At 49.0% G+C, this 19,737-nt stretch overlaps 1 protein-coding gene across 1 annotated transcript in view; it reads right to left on the bottom strand.

The window, feature by feature from the left end:
• MYOCD (myocardin) overlaps positions 1 to 11,304 on the bottom strand; it is a 229,281-nt gene extending 217,977 nt beyond the window's left edge. Inside the window, exon 1 of the mRNA XM_077834102.1 lies at positions 11,257 to 11,304. The gene's annotated coding sequence lies outside the window, so the exon portion shown is untranslated. The remainder of the gene's footprint in view (positions 1 to 11,256) is intronic.
• Between the last annotated feature and the right edge of the window lie 8,433 nt (positions 11,305 to 19,737).

The following is a 19,737-nucleotide window of genomic DNA, read 5'->3' as shown; positions in this document are numbered from 1 at the left end:
TTCTTTAAATGACTGAGAAAAGAATTGTGCTGAATAGAATAACTATTTCTGTCTGTGTATCTTTTTTGTAACTTAAGTTTTTGCCTAGAGGGATCTCTATGTTTTCAATCTAATTACCCTGTAAGGTATCTACCATCCTGATTTTACAGAGGTGATTTCTTTACTTCTATTTACTTCTATTTCTATTAAAAGTCTTCTTGTAAGAAAACTGAATGGTTTTTCATTGTTCTCAGATCAAAGGATTTGGGTCTGTGGTCACCTATGCAAATTGGTGAGGCTTTTTATCCAACATTTCCCAGGAAAGGGGGGGTGCAAGTGTTGGGAGGATTGTTCATTGTTCTTAAGATCCAAGGGTCTGGGTCTGTAGTCACCTAGGCAAACTGGTGAGGCTTTTTACCAAACCTTGTCCAGGAAATGGGGTGCAAGGTTTTGGGAAGTATTTTGGGGGGAAAGACATTTCCAAACAGCTCTTCCCCAGTAACCAGTATTTGTTTGGTGGTGGTAGCGGCCAATCCAAGGACAAAGGGTGGAATATTTTGTACCTTGGGGAAGTTTTGACCTAAGCTGGTAAAGATAGGAGGTTTTTCATGCAGGTCCCCACACCTGTACCCTAGCGTTCAGAGTGGGGAAGGAACCTTGACAGAAGCAAAAGGGGCACAAGGAAAAAACTATGGCCAGCAGAGCTGAAGACAATAAGAAGGAGTTTGTTAAATATATTGGGAACAAAAAGTATCCTGACAATAGTACTGGTCCCTTATTTGAGAGAAATGGCAGAGTTACCAATAATAATGTAGAAAAGGGAGAAGAATTCAATAAATGTTTCTATTCTCTATTTGGGTGAAAAAAACAGATGATGTAGTCATATCTAGGGTTACCATACACCTGGGTTTTCCCAGAAGTGACCTCTTTTTTCATCCTTCGGCCTCCATCTGGGCGGATTTTTGAAATAAGAGGAAATATCTGGGATTTTTCTGCTCTAGACACTGCAAGTCAGAAAAAGCTGTGTGTGCACCCTGATTGGTTCCTTCCCTGTATCCGCACTGCCGGATCTCTCCCACCCCAGCCCTCGTGCAGCCCAGCCCACCAGGTAAGCAAAGCCGCCAAACACCTCTTGGCTGGGTCACCTGCCCTGCTACGGGGCCTCAGAGCCCAGCCAGCAACGGTAACACGGCCAGGCCCTAGCTCCCTGCCCTGGGGAGGGGGAGAGATCCACAGGGAAGCGCTGACTGATGGGCTGATGCTGCATCCCAGACCTGTGCCAGCCACCCTGCCACCATGACAGGGAACGACACTGCCCCACACCTTGAGAGTGAGGCCACAGGTACGCCCTCCAGCACCCCTCAAACCCCCTTCAGTACTCCCAAATATCCATCCAAGTACACACATACCCCTCCAGCACCCCCTACCTGTACCCCCTCTTCTGCTCCTCCTCCCCCCAGTAGTGTCCTTTATTTGGGAACTTTAAATATGGTAACCCTAGTCATATCATATGCTCTTTTCATGTGCTAGTAACTCTGAAGGATGTTATGCAGAAGAGACTGAAGCTAGACATTTTTAAATCAGCAGGTCCAGATAATTTGCATCCAAGAGTTTTAAAAGAGCTGGACTGATTTTCAGTAAGTATTGGAACACTGGGGAAGTTCCAGGAGATTGGAAAAAAGCTAATGTTGTGCCAATTTTTAAAAATGGTAAATGGGATGACCCGGTAATTCCAGGCCTGTCAGTCTGACATCAATCCTGGGCAAGATAAAGGAGCGACTGATATGGGACTCCATAAAGAATTAAAATTATTTAATGCCAATCAACATGGGTTTATGGAAAATAGATCCTGTCAAACTAATTTGCTAGCTATTTTTGATGAGATTACAAATTTGGATGCTAAAGGTCATAGTGACAGGTTTCAGAGTAACAGCCATGTTAGTCTGTATTCACAAAAAGAAAAGGAGTACTTGTGGCACCTTAGAGACTAACCAATTTATCTGAGCATGAGCTTTCGTGAGCTACAGCTCACTTCATCGGATGCATACCGTGGAAACTGTGTTGATGTAACTTTAACTTCCATAAGACATTTGACTTGGTACCACGTGACATTTTGATTAAAAAAATAGAGAGCTATAAAATTAACATGGTCCACCGTGATGGGGTGTTCACCCCACACCTCACCTGAAGGGGTTAAGGGGCTAATTAAGCGAGTAGGCCGCACCTGGGGGAGAATTAAGATGGATAGACAAGCCCTAATGGAAGGTGAAGTCCAGCCAGGCAAGGACAGGCTGAGGAGCTATAAAGTCAGGAATTAGGGAGTAAGAAGGCGGCTGCAGTGCAGAAGGCCTGCAGTATCTCTCTGGACTTGGACAGGGGTAGGAAAAGGCTGAGGCAAACAGCAGCAAGGTTCACGGTGGTGCAGACCTTGGCCACTGATTAGAGGGTCCCTGGGCTGAAACCTGGAGTAGAGGGTGGATCCACGTTCCCCTACCAGCCACGGGGGAAGTGGCACAGTCTGGGCAGTGAATGGGAAGACTGCCTGAGACAGTTTGTGTGGACAGACTTTGACGCCACCCCAGAAGGTGAAGCATGGATAGGGATCTGGCTGGAGGGCCAAGCCTCGAAGAGAGAGCACCCCGAGCTGTAGAAGAGAGAGAGGCTGCAGGGCCTGCAAATGCATGACAGAAGGGGCATCGGCTGTGGAAGGAGCTAATTCATAGAGAAGCCAGGAGAAGGTGCCTTGCAGTGAGCATGCCCTGTGATACACACACATTAATTGGATTAAAGGCTGGCTATCCAATAGATTTCAAAATGTAGCTGTAGAAGGGGAATCCCCACTGAGTGGGTGTTTCTAGTGGGGTCCCAAGGGATTGGTTCTTGGCCCTGTGCTATTTCACATTTTTATAAAATGACTTGGAAGAAAACATAAAATTAGCACTTTTAATGTTTGCAGTTGACACAAAAATTGGGGGAGTTGCAAATAATGAAGAGGCCAGGTCACTGATACGGAGTGATCAGGATTGCTTGGTAAACAGGGCTCAAGCCAGCAATAAGTGTTTTAATATGGATGTCAGCCAGACTCACAGGATGAGGGACTCTATTCTGGGAAGCAGAGATTTGGGGTCATGGTCAATAATCAGCTGAACATAGGAACAAGGGAATACTGAGTAGGAGTAGAGAGGTTATTTCACCTCTATATTTGGCACCAGTGTGATTGCTGCTGGAATCCTCTGCCCAGTTCTGGTGACCACAATTGAAGAAGGATGTTGATAAATTGGTGGAGAGTCAGAGGCGAGCCATGAGAATGATTACAGGGTTAGATAATCTGATTTATCATGATAGACTCAATGAGCTCAACCTATTTAGTTTAACAAAGAGAAGATTAAGGGGTGACTTGATCACCGTCTATAGCTACCTATATGGGGAACAAATATCTAGTAAAGGGCTCTCAGCCTAGCAGAGAAAGGTCTAAAATGATCCAATGGCTGGAAATAGAAGCTAGACAAATTCAAACTCGAAATAAGGCATACATTTTAACGGTGACCATAATTAACCATTGGAACAACTTACCCAGGGGTGTGGTGGATTCTCCATCACTGATCATTTTAAATCAAGCTTGGATGTTTTTCTAAAGGATCTGCTCCAGGAATTATATTGGGGCAGGTCTCTGACCTGTGTCATGCAGGAGGTCAGCCTACATGATCACAATAGTCCCTTCCAGCCTTGGAATCTATAAGTCTGTGTTATCTTAACCTCAGCAAGGGACTTTGGGCGGCATCCTCTCAGCATGGCCTGCATTCTGTGTTCCTAGATGAATACATTTACATGTATTAAAATGCACATTGTTGGCTTGTGCCCAGTTTACCAAGTGATCCTGATCTGCCCTCTTCATTATTTACCAGTCCCCCAATTTTTTTGTCATCTGCAAACTTTATCAGTGATGATTTTCTCTTTTCTTCCAGGTCATTGATCAATATGTTAAATGGTACAGAGCCAGGAACAGATTTCTGCCAGACCCCACTGGCTCAATTATGATTCCCTGATTACAATTACATGGTGAGACTTATCAGTTGGCCAGGTTTTAATCCATTTAATTGTGTCATGTTAATTTGATATTGTTCTAGTTTTTTAATCAAAATGTCATGTGGCTCTTTCCAACCTGCCACAGTCTCTTTTATGCCCTCCCAGGGTCAGAGTTTCTGAAGATTTTGAAACTTGCAATCAGGTGGCTTGAACTGCCTTCTGGTTACGGCTGAGGAGAGAGAATGTACTTGAAAATAAACGAACCCCTCAGTGGCTTGTGTGGTGCCTCTACAAATGAGATGCTGCTCAAAGTTTTATTACGGAAATTTTGTTCTGTGACAAATATGTTATGAATGGCTTGACTTGAAAACATGCCAACATGTATGTGCTGCTATCACACCATTCAATGACTTTAACTTGCTGCGAACATTCTTGTGATAAATCATGGAAAAACTGACTTGTGCTATCTTTAGTCCCTGCAATGTTTCACTCTCACAAGTCACTCACAGCTCTAAAAATACAGTTTATATCATTGGATTCTTGGAATTCCTTCAGCTCTTACGCTCAGATTGAAGTGGCATTAAAGTCTGGCTTGGAGGTTCAGGACTGCAGGCTGATATTTCATTGGGGACGAGCTATCACTCGGGTTCGATACGTTGTTTGCAATATTAATTTGATTTGGATCTAAAGCTAATTTGGAAAATCTTCCTGCAGATGCACCTCTTACCTGGCTATGGGGAACCAGGGCCAGAATGAGCTTGGGACAAGACAGTAATTTAATAACCACACTTGGATTCCTATATATCTTTAAACTGAAACACATGCACACGGGGTAGACGGCTCGCCAGGAGATCAGTGAAGAGAAGATTTGGGGAGTTCAGGTTACCCCTCAAAGCCAACAGAGAGCAGGTCCCTTTTTGCCTGAGGTGTATCATTTTGTGTTGAGGTTTGGGGTCAGAAGTCTATATATTGTTTTTCTAATGTTTTATCGAAGGGACTTTGTAATTGATTCAAAGGCACCACCAGTAAGATAGCCCTGACCTTCCAACAGCAGGCGTTTTCTGGATTTGATTACCAGCTCTCCAGTGCTTGATAGTTTGAGCAGAATTTAATGCTTTCTAATTTTCCTTGATAGGGACCATGAAGCACATTGTGTTCTTTATCCCAACTGGCAGCTCAACAAAGCTCAGCAATAAAAAGCCTCATTTGTGTAATAAACAGTTGTACAATCTACTACTTATGAACAAGGTCCCTGAAAATGTGCAACCTTTCTGCACATTATGCTAAACACAAACCAGATGGGCATTTCCAAATTCTCCTCTTTGTTGTAGGGGGGCTGAGGAGCTGGTAGTCAGAGGGTCTATTTCACTAGACAAATAAACAACAGAATCTGACTGTGTTTCTCTCCAGAATCTGCAACGGGAAACCTGCATGGAAGACGTTATGCACAATGCAGGCAAAATCCTGCCGAGTGTGTGTGGTCGCTCGTGGCCTGCCCAGAAAGGGAAGGGCAGGGCATAAGGGAAAGCAAATCTGCACCTGAGATTTTGCCCTCCCTTTGTCATGGGAGGGATGCGCAGAACTCCTCATGCTCTGAGCAGCCTTGAGAAATACTAAGAGCTTCTCAGGAAGCTGTTTGATGTGGTGCATCACTTACAAGTCTTGAGAATCCATGTGTTCTTGTGACAATCAGTGATACAATGAGGTCATTGCTGGAGAGATCAATCTAAAAGCAAACAGGCTGACTCCAGGGCGGAGCATTGTTCATACAACTCGCATCCCAAACCTTGGCCTACAGCCACAGAATCATACAACAGAATCAAAACTGGGAGTAGAAGAGAAAGAGTAATGGAGAGGCATGGACTAGGGAGAAAGGGCATTTCCACTGGGGCTTGAAATGAGTGGGAGAAGACATGAGGGGAGACACTGGAAAGTGTTCCCACAGCGGGACGGGCAGAGGCGAAGAGGTAGCAGTGCAGCGATTGTGTGATGGGACAGAAAGGGAGCCATTACTAAATAAACAGAGTGAGCAGAGAGCAGGAGGGGTGAGACATGGCCCAGGTAGGGGCTGAGCAAGTCTGAACATGGCCTGAAAGCGAGGAGCACAATTCCTAAATGGATCCTGAGAGGAGCACTTCAAGAGAAGGCAGGATACCGACCCAGTCAGTCTGCTGCCGCAGGTCTACAGTGCCCATAAAGAGTGGAGTGCTAGACCTCAGGAGAGGCACCCAGGACATTCCTCAGCCACGCTCAGCTAAAGAGAGCAAACACTTTATCTTTGGACCTAGCAACTGTAAATAAGGCTGTAGACAGGACTTCCCGAAACCATCCTTTCAGGTCCTCTCCAATGAGGCAGGGAAGCTGAGCACTCAGGAGAGGAGCTGATATGTGGGCCTGCAAAGGACATGCATTCCAAGATCTCCAGTAACAGGGCTGCAGCTTCCTTGGATACCATGATCAACCGGGCCCCTCCTCTCCAGAGCCCATGGGAACAGGGCCTCTCTCCTCTCCAGCCCCCTCGGGAACGGGGCCTCTCTCCTCTCCAGAGCCTATGGGAACAGGGCCCCTCATCTCCAGAGCCCATGGGAATGGGGCCCCTCTCCTCTCCAGAGACCATGGGAATGCGGCCTGTCAGGGTTCCTCCCAACTCTGAACTCTGGGGTACAGATGTGGGGACCCAGAAGAAAGACCCCCTAAGCTTATATTCCACCATCTTAGGTTAAAAACTTCCCCAAGGCACAAATTCCTTTCCTTGTTCTTGGACGGTATTGCTGCGACCACCAAGTGATTTAAACAAATATTAATGGAAGGGGCCACTTGGAGCCCTATTCCCCCAAAAATATCCCACCAAGCCCCTTCCTGGGGTGGCTTGAGAATAATATACCAACCAAATAGGTTAACAAGGTGAGCGCAGACCAGATCCTTGGGTTTTTAGGATATTAACAACCAAGCAGGTTCTTAAAAGAAGAACTTCATAATAAAAAAAAAGTAAAAGAAGCACCTCTGTAAAATCAGGATGGAAGGTAATTTTACAGGGTAATAAAAAGGTTTAAAACACAGAGGATGCCCCTCTAGGCTCAACTTTAAAGTTACGAAACAGGAATAAAACTCCCTCTTGGCGCAGGGAAAATTCACAAGCTAAAACAAAAGATAATCTAATGCATTTCCTTGCTGTTACTTACAATTTATGTAATTTTAGATGTATCATTTCAGTAGGAGCTGGATTACCTGCTTGGTCTCTCTCTTTGTCTCAAGAGGGAACACAAAGAGAGTGCAAACAAAACCTCCCCCTTCTCTGGGTGACCCTACTGCCCTCAGTGACCCCTGGCTCATTGCTTTCCATGACCCCTTAGTTGCACCATTACTCTCAGTGACCCTTGACTCCTGGGCAGCTGCATTGCCCACAGTGACCCCTGGGTGGCCCCCTACCCTAAGTGACCCCGGATGGCCCCACTGACTCCTGTGTGGCTCAGTTGCCAGTATGGCTTCCGGGTTTTGCACAGGTGTATCTGCCTGGAACTTAGCAAATGGTTCTGCTGCTGCTGCACAAGAAAGTGCAGCCCTGTCACCCTGCCTTGGAGCCGGGCAGGCTCTGCAGGCGGATGGGAGTAAAACTCGTTGGAAACGTATGTTGATCGCAGCCAGGAGAGGTGACTGATGCATGCGGGGTGCTGGACGGGGCTGTTTCGATACAATCCCTGTTCGGAGTGGATTCTGCAAGGGGCTGAGCACCCTTAGTGCATCATGGCCCAGATGTACAGCTCCGGGTGTGACATTTTTGAGGGTGAAACTCACTTCTTTTCGTCCATGGCCTCCCAGTAATGTGTGTGTGGCCAGGGGCTGGGGGTCAGGGGTCAGAGGGGAAGTTAGTGACCTTCTCTCACCAGCCAAGCCCTACTGGGGCTGGGGGGCTACAGGGAGGCAATGGTCCCCTGCCAGAAATACTCCCCTGCCCCCACAATGATATCAGTCTCTGCCCCCTCCCCCCTGCAGCGAGGGCAGTGGATTGCCTCTGCTGGGGAAGCCAGCCATGGCAAAGGGACCTCCTGTGTCCCACAATGGCTGGGGTCTCCCTTGGCAGTGCCCTGGAGATGATGGGAGTGTGGTCCAGTTGCTCACCCCCTGAAGTCAGCAGGAGAGGAGGGGAGTCACTGGGCCCTCCACAGCAAGGGTGATTTTTCAGGCACCTGGACAACAGGGGGGAGGGTCTGGCACCGGGATGGGCAGCAGGATTGAAGGCAGGAGCACTTTGGGAAGGATTGGGAACAGGAGCAGCTAGGGGGCAGTGGGAGGGCTAGGACCCCTGCCCAGAAGCTCCCTTAGGGCTTGAGGCTTTGGGTCCCTCCCTGCAGAGTGGATCATGCTGGTCTCCGTGAGGCAGAGAGATGCTGTCAGAGAAGCTTCTGCTCCACACCGGGAGGGCACACAGGCTACGGGGAGGAGCAGCCACTCCTCTTCTTCCCTCCCCAACCCACGAATTTAAAGGGCCAGCCGTCAGCCTCTCTCATCAGCTGTGCATGAGATCACAGTTGTTACATCAAAGGGAAATGTGCATAACACTTGGCAGGCTTGCCAACTCCAGCTGAAGACAAAATGTGATGAAGGGGCTCAGCTTCTCCCAAAGTTAGAGGAACAGGCTCTTTACGATGATCATTCCAGGCAATTATATTTATTTAAAATGGAAAAATAAAGAAGGTTAGGAGGACAGCAACACCCTGGCTGGTTGGCCAGGGTGTCAGAGGTGCTTACTCTTTCCTAAGGATTTCTTAAATGACCCAGCTATAAGGAGGTGCAGCTATGGAGTTGTATGCAGCCAAGAGTGCTATGACAGCACAGTATAAATTAGTCAGATTAGTCAGACTAATTAGTCTGACTAGATTAGTCAGAAGGCTGACACCGGTCTCACTGTGATCAGCTGGTGCACCCTTGATCTACAAGTGCATAGTTTACCAGGAATTTTGATTGGCAGTAACTGGCTTTGGCATGTGGGTGCCTAGTAATTACAGAGCTGGGAACTTTTCTGTCTTTACCGTTAAAAAAACCTTGGTAAGTTAAATGCAAAACACTATTTGAAGCTTGCAAGGAAATGTAAATTGTGAAATTGACTATTGAAAGATCAGTCTTAACTGTGCACCCTTATGTGTATGCCTTCAGTAGCAGTCTTTAAATTCAAGATCATATCTTAGGTATCTATGATTGTATGTAAAATTGGTCCCATGATATGATAGTGACTGAAAAATAGCATGTGACTGATTACTTAAAGGCTCTGGGACTGATTCATCACTGCTTTACTCCAGTTTGTTGCCGGTAGAACTCCACTGGCATTAGTCAGGTTACTCCTGATTTTCCGTAATGCATGCAGTCAAAGGAGCAAGGCATTGTAACGTCAAGATTCACTTTCACATTTCCTGATTTTTGAAGACTTAATGCTGATGGTGCATGCAAGGAATTTTCATCATGTAATATATTAAACAGTTGCCAACTACCTTATACTGCCTAAAAGAAACAGCAAACAACTCCAGCAGGCTTTGCATAGATTGGGTTTTATCCTACTCTCACTTTACAGAGGTTTCCCACAGCTGTAACTCCACTGACTTTCATGGAGTTACTCTCGATTTACACCATTGTCAGTGAGATCAGAAACTGGCCCTGTGTTATAGAGTCATAGAGTTCAAGGCCAAAAGCCCCCGCACTCTGAAACCTACAATGGAAATGAGACCAAAGTATCGCAGCCCACAGGAGACTAGACTAGCCTGTGCCACAGGCAGCCCTAGGCCCCCACTAGGGCAGGGAAATGGCTAAATGAGAGATAGCCAGCTAATCCTGGTAAGTGACCCGCACCCACATGCTGCAAAGTAGGGCAAAAAAGGCACAAGGTCACCGCGCATCTGACCTGGGGAAATATTCCCTTCCGAGCCCACATATGGTGATGAGTTAGATCCTGAGCATGTGAGCATGAACCACCCAGCCAAGCACCTGGAAGAAAGAATGGTTTATGCGGTGGTGTGCAAACTTTTCCAGTCACGCCCCTCCCCCTTCCTTTCATGGAATTTGTTGCACCTCCCTTCCATTCCCACCCTTACTTCTGTGCTGCTGCTGGCAGTGGTACTGCCTTCAGAGCTGGGCGGCTGGAGAGCAGCCGCTGCTGGCCGAGTGTTCATGTGGTTTGTGGCACAGGAGGACTATTTTTTTAATCCCACTCCTGCCCCACCCTGCAATATCCACTCCACTCCCACTTGCTCCCACTTGTTTGTTGAATGTTTATCTTACTCCCGCTATTATGGCAGTGGGTCCTGAGAGACCCATGGGATCCTAGTCCCACTTCAGGGCTCTAAAGTCTGCTGTGAAAAGTGTTATTTGTATGTTTGTTTTTTAAAAGAGCAAAAGGCTGAAGTTTCTTTGTACCCCCCTTCAGAGAACCTCTTGCGTCCCCCAGGGCCGGGGTGGGGGTGCATCCTTCAGTTTGCATACCACTAGTTTATGCCGCCTCACAACCCTGGCCCACTCTGCCCAGTGCCCCATCTCCATCTGTGGCCATCCCTGATGCTTCAGAGGAAGGAGATTAAAAAAAAAAACAAAAAAAACCGCTCCCAGAATAAATGATCTGGAAAAAGGGGTAAACAGTGAGGTGGCAAAGTATGCAGATGATATAAAATGACTCAACATAATTAAGTCCAAAGCTGGCTGCAAAAAGTTACAAAGGGAATTCACAAAACTGGGTGACTGGGCAACAAAATGGCAGATGAAATTCAATGTTGATAAATGCAACGTAAAGTACATTCAAAAACATAATCCCAACTATGCATACAAGATGATGGGTTCTAAATTAGCTGTTACCACTCAAGAAAGATATCTTGAAGTCATTGTGGATAGTTCTCTATAGCCACTGTACAAATCCATGGTACGCCTGCACCTTGAATACTGTGTGCAGTTCTGGTCGCCCCATCTCAAAAAAGATATATTAGAATTTGAAAAAGTACAGAGAAGGGCAACCAAAGTGATTAGGGGTATGGGACAGTCTGACAGTAGCATTTAAGGCTGACATAGAAACACTGAATTTAGGAGCAATTTCCGATCTCCCATTTACTTACAGGTTTAAAGCACTATCTTCCAAAGCATCTTTCAAAGCACCAGAGTAATACAGTTCCCATCCACTTAAATCCTGCATTAGCATCACTCCACAGCTGTCATCAAGCATGATCTTGCTCAGACAGTTCTACCTTTTCTTACTAGAATGGAAAAGGGACTCACCATTCTTCCTCTCGGCAAAGGCTGAGACTTTGGTGCATATGGTTAAGTCTTTCGCTTCTTCTGCACCCTTCTCTTTCCGTGTCTTTTCTTCTTCAGTCCCACGGGGTGTATTGTTCTGGTCTGAAGGCTCCTGTTGGATCACACCGTTCATCACCATGCCTGAAAGGACTGATCCAGAGTCTTGCAGCTCCACTTTGAAAGAGAAGGCTTCCAGTAGGTCAGAACTTCAGCGCCAACTCTAGAAAAGACTGGAAACAGAAGAATCCTAAATCATCTGACATTTCATTGGAACAAGGAACAATGTTCGATCCCTGTGATACAAATGAGCTGAGGACACATTCACTCCAGTTCTCCACATGCTGGAGACACTTCGAGACAGATACACACCTGGTGTAACTCCACCGCCTTCAGGGGAGTTATGCCATCTCACCATTTGGCCCTTCTGCTCTATTTATCCAGGTTAAGGTTAGTAAATATGGTGTCACCCAGTAACAAATTCTAAGTGCTGGAGAGAGGGGGGAGCTTGTTCAGTTTAAATGAAAATGGTGCTAAGGCTTCTGCCATTCCACAGTGTAAACTCAGCCAAAACCTTCTGTGATGAACACAGATGTCTGGTTAGCCATAGAGCTGGGCAAATACCACGACGTCTGGCTACCCATAGAGCTGGGCAAATATAGTAACCAAGAGTTGTGAAAATTTGTGCAAATAAAGCCTGCTGACTTGCTTCACTGGTGCCAGCCGCCCCTATATTGATGACCATTTAGATGGTGGCACTTGTATCCATAGGCAAGGAATGTTTGCTGAGAGCAAGAGCCTTTGGTCAGGCTGTGAATACATATTACTGGGAGTGCAAAAGGTAATTCATCCAACCGTTAGAAAATCTCACACAGAAAAAGAGACTTTGCTTCTTTACAAAGCACAGGTTATCCAAGCCAATCAGGTAACAGAAATCAAACCAGGTGTCTTACAGAAGGCTGCCAATTGCATGCCACAAAGAGTGACCCGTGATTACTAAATAAGAATAGCAACCACTTCACAGATAGTCCATGGATGAAAAGGTGTGTGCAGAAAGTATACACTGAGCAATTAGGAATAAGAAACACATTTGTAAAATCCACAGCTTGTCTGCAGAATCTGACTGGCTCTACTTGAACCTTTTGAATGAAAGCCTCAGGGGACAGAAGCAGGAAGCACCAGAAAGTCTGCTCTTAGGAGACATCCTGGCCAATTCTGCAGCCCCAAGAAATTGATTGTTCAGGCCAGGCTTCAATAAGCATCTGAGTTTGTGGGTACTTCGTTGAACCTCTGAACCTTTGGAGGATGATTCCTGAGCCTGAGGTGAGAAGAATTCTGTTCACATTGTGGGATGCCGACCTCTGCATCTGCAGGAACGATTGATTGATACTAGTGTAGCAGCAAAACGCTGCAAGAACATTTCAACAAAGCAGTGTCCAAAAAATCCCAAGATGATAAGTGAAAGTGAATGCCAGGAAGAATCAGCCCCAGCCCCTAATGAGGCCCATCAGGAAAAAGCCGAGGAAAGCTAAAAAAGGGCATTTGTGGAGAACAAGAATAGAAAACTGCAAGATTGAGTCAGTGATAAAAGCTGGTTTGATACAAAAAAGTTCCTGAACAATTACAATTTACTGTATAAGGAAGTCAGAATAATACACTGTAAATGACACTGTCTCTTCCACATCAAGCTCCCTGAGTCCTTCTTACAGCCTGGAACTGCCCCATGCCACCTCTCCCTTTGCCTCCGCCCGCTCACACCACCTTCACCTCCAACCCCTCTGGCCACCTGAACCACCCTCTCAATGCCACAAATTTCACAATGCTTCAGCAGTCCTGTGCCACTTGCTGGTACCAGCCTCAGCTACCAGGCATGCTCAGAGGGGCATCAGTGCTCTGGCAGAATGTCTACCCCAGGAAACGCCCAGTCAGAATTGCAGCCTGCCCTGAGGAAAGCTGTCTCTGCCAAAGGCTCCTGCCCTCTGACAAGCCTGTCTGAGCCAAGGTTCCTGTTCCCTGTTCACTCCTAGGGTTGCCAACCATCCCAGTTTTGCCAGGAGTCTACCAGAATCAGGCTCTATCTCCTGGAGGCTACTGAAGCCAAACCGGGAGATTTTAGGCACTAAAAGTCCAACGGTGCAGCGGGGCTAAGGCAGGCTCCCTGCCTGCCCTGGCCTGGCGCCACTTCTGGAAGCAGCCAGCATGTCCCTGTGGTCCCTGGGGGAAGGGTCTGGGGGTCTCTGCACACTGCCCCTGCCCCGAGTGCCAACTCCACAGCTCCCATTGGCCGGGAACTGCAGCCAGTGGGAGCTGCGGGGGCGGTGCCTGTGGGCCGGGGCAGCGCGCGGAGACCTCCTGGCTCCCCCGCCTAGGAGCTGCTGCCAGAGGGATGTGCCAGTCGCTTTTGGATAAGCACCAAGATAAGCGCCGCCTGGCGAGAGGCTGAACCCATTCCCTCTTCCCGCACCCCAACCCCCTACCCCAGCCCAGAGCCTGCACCCCACACCCACTCCTGCACCCAAACTCCCTCCCAGAGCCCACACCCCGTACCCACTCCCGGACCCAAACTCCCTCCCAGAGCCCACACCTGTACCCACTCATGCACCCAAACTCCCTGCCAGAGCCCACATCCCGTACTCTCTCCTGCACCCAAACTCCCTCCCAGAGCCTGCACCCCACACCCCTTCACGCACCCAAACTCCCTCCCAGAGAACACACCCCGCACCCCCTCCTTCACCCCAACCCCCTGCCCCAGCCTGGTGAAAGTGAGTGAGGGTGGGGGGGAGCAAGTGACGGAGGGAGGGAGGATGGAGTGAGCGGGGAGCAGGGCCTTGGAGAAGGGACAGGCAGGGGGTGGGGCTAGGGTGTTTGGGTTTGTTCAATTGGTAGTTGGCAACCCTACATCACAGGCAGACAGTGACATGGCTACCATCTCCTTGGTACATCACATAGGGTTGCCAACTTTCTAATTGCACAAAACTGAAACCCTTGCCCCACCCCCTTCCCCGCCTAATCTCCGAGGCTCCTCCCTCTGTCACTCACTCTCCCCCACCCTCATTCACTCGCTCATTTTCACCAGGCTGGGGCAGGGGGTTGGGGGGCAGAAGGGGGTGAGGGTGCCGACTGCGTGTGTGGGCTCCGGGGTGGGATCAGGGATGAGGGGTGTGGGGTGCAGGAGGGGGATCCAGGGTGAGGCCCACCTTCTACTACCTCTGCCATCTCCTCTTCACCCCCTCTTCCACTCTGCCAGGCCAGCCTCCACCCCCTCTTCCACTCCACCAGGCCAGCCTCCACCCCGCCTTCCACTCTGCCAGGCCAGCCTCCTCACCATTCCCCACCCTCTCCTCATTGCTGCCAGAGGGAGAGTGAACCACCACTCCAGCCATCTACAACCCCTCCCTCCTGCCTCCTTGCACTTCATTGGCTCCCCACTCTTCCTAACACATGGAACAAAGCTCACTGTGTCTGTGCTGCGCAGAAGTGACCAGCTGTAGCCAGTGGTGCTCATTCACCAGCTCTCTGGGCTTCTCCTCGGCCGCTGCCCCCACCCAACTCCTCTGTGCAACATGCCTGTGTTGTGATTAGAGACAGGGGAAGCTTTTCAGACAAAACTTTTTTGCAGAAAAAATGCAGACTGAGATGGACTGAAACATTTTGCTAATTCACTTCGCATTCCGTGAATAGCTTTGGCCAAAACGAAAAAAGAAAACATGCTGAAGTGTCAAACTGACCAGTTTGGGCATTATCAAAATGAAACGGTGCAATTTTGGGGCTAGATTCACGAGGGGCGGTAGGCATCATTCACAGAGGAGAAAACGGTGGTGCCCCCTTTGTAACTCTTAGTAATTGCCAGTAGTTAGGATGTTCACCTGGGATGGGGGAGACCTAGTTTCAAATCCTACATCCCAGATGAGTGCCTGAACCATCAGGGTCTGGGCCACTAGGCAGGCCATTTGTCTGGTTTTGGGCTGGACAGTCTTGTGAGGTCCCAGGAGCAGGGTCACATGGGTTGGCAAAGTATCAAAATGTCCAGTATTCTGGGGATGCCTGAGTGGCCACTCTATAAGGTACTCTGGAGTGGGTCTCTCAGTCTCTCCTATTGAAGCTGTTCCGCTTTGTATAAGTAATTACAGAGTCACTGAAGCAGAGACTGAAAGCCAGGTATTCCCCCTCCCAGGTGAATGTCCCAACCCCTGGCCTAGAGAGTTATTCTCACTTGCTTTTGCTGGAGAAGTGGAATAGCTTCAACAGAAGAGACAGAGGAAACCCTGCCCTATAAAAGCCTATAGTCGCATGGTTAGACTCCCCTGGGGGCAGGGAGATCGGGGCTCAAGTCCCTTCTCCATAGCATGGATTCAAACCTACTTTTCTTTTATATTTTCAGAACTGCCAATGAACTGAACGATCATTTATTAGCTCTGTGCACTGTGAGATCATGAAAGGTGCATTCTGCAGCTAAACTGCCGTGTATTGTTGAATGCAGCCATCCATCCACAGCCGCATTTACAGAGGCCTGCTTCAACACACACACAAGTGGTTCCAAAGCTCAATTTATTTAATTGATAAGTGGCACAGAACTAGCACTAACTGTTTACTTTACTATTTTGAATGTACATTTTTTAAGGTTTAGACGTTGCTGATATGATGTATCTTTGCAGTGAAGACTTGTGGGTGATGAGAAGACATTCCAGCAAACTGCATCTGCTTACAAAAATGAGACTTGGTTCAGCTGAACACTAAATCTTTGATAAATTAGTCAGGGCTTTGGTGACGTCCATGTTGAACCAATATGACAGTTTTATATGGATTATGATTATTAATGTTTTTGAAGAATAGAGAGAGTGAGCCAGAAATCCAGTGCTGCAGCTTGGAGACCACCGGCATAGGACAGTGCTTCTCAGGAAGGCTTCTCACTTACTCTGTGTACAGTTTTTTTGCACTCAGAGCAGATGCAACATTTTAATTTTCCGTTAGTGTACTGGGGTCCTTGATTTCTGAGCCAGGAGGTTATGTCTTGACCTCAGAGACTCATGCTTTCACAAGGCAGTCAAGTAGCACTGGCTCAATGGTGTTTTTTCTAAAGTCAGATTTGGCCTCAAAACATTCCACTTTGTTCACTCACTTCAGCTTGAACCAATTGTATTTACAAAGCTTAAGTATGCTTTTGAGCCTCAGAACACATCTCCCATCAACCACTGCTGCCAGCACATAAATTGCGAGACTATACACAATATAGGTCATGTCCTGTCTCTCTCTGCCTATAAACAGTAAATCCATATAGTCTCCCTCTGATGGTAGCTTTACATGGGCACTTCCCGGTGAGACAATGGACTCTGGGGAGAAAAGGCTTGAGTCCAACAGTTTCATTCTTTCTGCCCAAAACCAGGGAGCAAGGAGGTACCCGAATAACAGGCAAACCACCTCCCACTTTTGAAGCTCACTTTCAAACCCCCATCCCCTGCAAAGCTCAGGCAAAGCATGTTTAACTGCCTGGTTAGCGCAATGCCTGTGCAGTCCCACCCAGGGACCTGGGCCTGGCTCCCCTCTATCTTGCAGCACTTCTCTGATGCGGTAACTCCAGTGACGTGAGGGGAGTCGTGCCTGATTTTCACAGGAGAGAGGCCCATGAGCACTGCCCTCCGTGCAGGAGCCCCAGGGTCAAGCTCCTCCGCTGTGGAGCAGGGACTTGAACCAGGGGCTCTCCCGTCCCAGCTGAGTGCTCTAACCACCAACGCGGTGGGTCAGCTGCAGGTCAGTGCTCCCATTGGAGTGTTTCCATTGTGTATGAATAGGTAACTAGTCATTGGGCCAGTGAGAAGGAGACTGACTCTATTGGCTGGTGATGAGGGCACTCACCTGGGACATAAGAGACGGTCTCTGGATCAGCAGAGCAGGGCTTGGAGCTGGGGCTGCCATGTGTCCCTCTCTGGTTTGAACCAGAAATTCCATCCGAGACCTGCAGACTTTTCAGCAATCCCCATAGGTAAAAAGTTTCAATGAATTGTCATTTGCTGATGAAAAATGTTTAGACAAAGAATTCCTGCACAGTCTAGCATCACAGCCTTGTCCCCTGTCCAGAGGGTCTGAAGCTGGGTTCCTGAGCTTTCCCCTCAGACAGGGGAAATGTGGGAGGGTTCTCCCCTCGTGGTGGTGCTGGGTCTGGGATGGGTCAGGCAGGTGGGAGGAGGGGCAGGTGTTGGTATCCATCTAGGGGCAGCTGTGCGAGGGAGTTGTGGTGTTGTGACAAAGGCTTATGGGGGTGCAGTGCAAAGGATCCAGGCTGCCATTGCAGCTCCTCTGCTCTCCGCTGGCTGCTCCTGTTATGGGGAGGAGAGCTGGAGTAAGGTTCTTCTCCTGACCATTGCCAGGGTGGAGGGCTGGCTGGGTGGGGTGATCTGGCTGGTGAAGTGTCCAGCCAGACTAGCAGGGCTGTCCTTGGCCTGGTGGTTGTTTGGCTCTATGGAGTCCTTGCTGCATGCTCCCTGGCCCAATTGGAGCATCTTTCAGGTGCTCTTTCTGTTCCTTGTTTATGAAGCTGGGACAAGAAGAGATGGTGCCACTTGCAAACGCTGGCCTCTAATGTGCCTCACGGAGTCGCTCCCCCCAGCCAGGTCTGGATTAATGCAGAGCAAACTAGGTACGTGCCTGGGACCCAAATGCATGGGGGAGGTGGGCAGGACCCTACAAACAGCCATACAGTGCACTCCCCGTGGCTAGGCCGGCCATACTGCAGATCCGGCTGCTCATCCTGCTGCTGCTTGTGGCACTCCTCACCTAGACGCGGGTTGCAACACCGCTCACTCAGATTTGCCCTGGCCTCTCCTCCATCATGACCCAGCATGTGTGGTTGCAGCACCACTCAGGTTTGGCCACGGGAGCCACATCTTGCGGGGACAGTGCCCTAAGCAGCAGCAGGATGAGCAGCCGGCCAATGGGAGCTGCAGAGCCAGCGCTGGAGGCGGGGTCAGCACACAGAGCTTCCCTGATTGCCCCTCTGCCTAAGTGCTGCAGGGAGATGCCAAGCACTTCCGGGGCCGCACGGAGCCAGGGCAGGCAGGGAGCCTGCCTTAGCCCCACTGCACCGCTGACTGAGCTTTTGATGGCCACCCGGTCAGCAGTGCTGACCAGAGCCACCAGGATCCCTTTTCGACTGGGTGTTCTGGTCAAAAACAGGAGACCTGGCAATTCTACTGGTCAGCAAGCACCATGTCCCAGGCAGGGCCTTGGTGGCTGAGGAGCCCGGGAGATGGCACCCTGGGCTGTGCCTGTTGATCCAGAGGCAAGGAGCAGGCTCGTTGCTTGCTGGCCAATTGGCATGCAGTTTGGATGCCTCAGGGCTTGTCCTATCCCAGTGGGACCCTGAAAAGCATCCTCAAGGCAACTTCCTCCCATGGATCTCCCCCCACAGCCCCGGCCCCTTTCTGGAGGAGCTGCAAGCAGGTTGTATTAGGCAGCCCTCAGGGTGCCCTGCTGACACAGGCAAGATGGGACCCTGGGGTGCGGCGGGAGCCAAGCATACCAGCATTTGCAGCTCCAGGGGGCCAGGATCCGGACATGACGTTGCAGGGCTCTAACCAGAAGGCTGACAGAGGGTCATGTGCTTCGGGGCATGAGCCCTCACAGACTTTTCATAGGTCTGTATGCACTCCCCCCTCCCCGGATTTGCAAGCCAGAACATAATGTTCTTCACGCTGACACCACTTTGCCTCCCCCGAAATATTGCTGAACTGACACCCCTGCTGATAGCCCAGGCACAAGGCACCAGCCCTGCCTCCTCCTTGTGGCCACGCTGAGTGCGAGCTCCAGCCTCCAGGCCAGTTGGGCAGTGACAGGCCAGCCAAGGGACATGGAATTTGTTTCTCCTCAATGGCAATGCAAAGCAGCTACCAAGGCTAGCAGGCCAGCTTGGACAGAGAGGTTGCAGAGAACAAAAGCCAGGTGTCCCCTGTGGTTGTGGCAGACAGTAACTTGATCCCCTTGGACAGCCACACGCTGGCTCCCTTGTGGAGCCCTGGAAGCTGTATTTAAGTTAGCAATGTAAGGGACATGCCGTCCTGTGGCTGATTCGATCACGGTTCCATGCTAGAACTGCAGGGCTCAGTGTTACTGGTTAATACTTGTGCTCAGCATCGACCAGCTCAAATGTTCAGATCCTATCTCACAGCTTTGTGTTCATGACAGCCTCAGACTTGCCCTGACAGATTCCCAGACCAGATGCAAGATTTTCTACAAGTAAGGGTTACAAATCACTCAGCTAAACTGGTTTTGAACATAAAGTATTTTAGAAAGCCCACGTTGTCTCCATTTCAAAGGCTTGGTTGTTCACAGTGAGATGTTGGGGGAAGGCAGAGGCTCGGGATGATTGGTGGCTCGCAGGATTTGGACAAGAGCTGTTGTGAAATCACTCAGGTAATTAAACTGAAGTAAGATTTCCAGAGCCCTCTCAGCCCGTGTACATTTCATCCCTGG

This window comes from Eretmochelys imbricata, chromosome 14 (assembly GCF_965152235.1).
Source record: "Eretmochelys imbricata isolate rEreImb1 chromosome 14, rEreImb1.hap1, whole genome shotgun sequence".
Taxonomy (NCBI): Eukaryota; Metazoa; Chordata; order Testudines; family Cheloniidae; genus Eretmochelys; species Eretmochelys imbricata.
The sequence above is the reverse complement of the archived record's forward strand: the minus strand, read 5'-3'. Positions and strand labels throughout refer to the sequence as shown.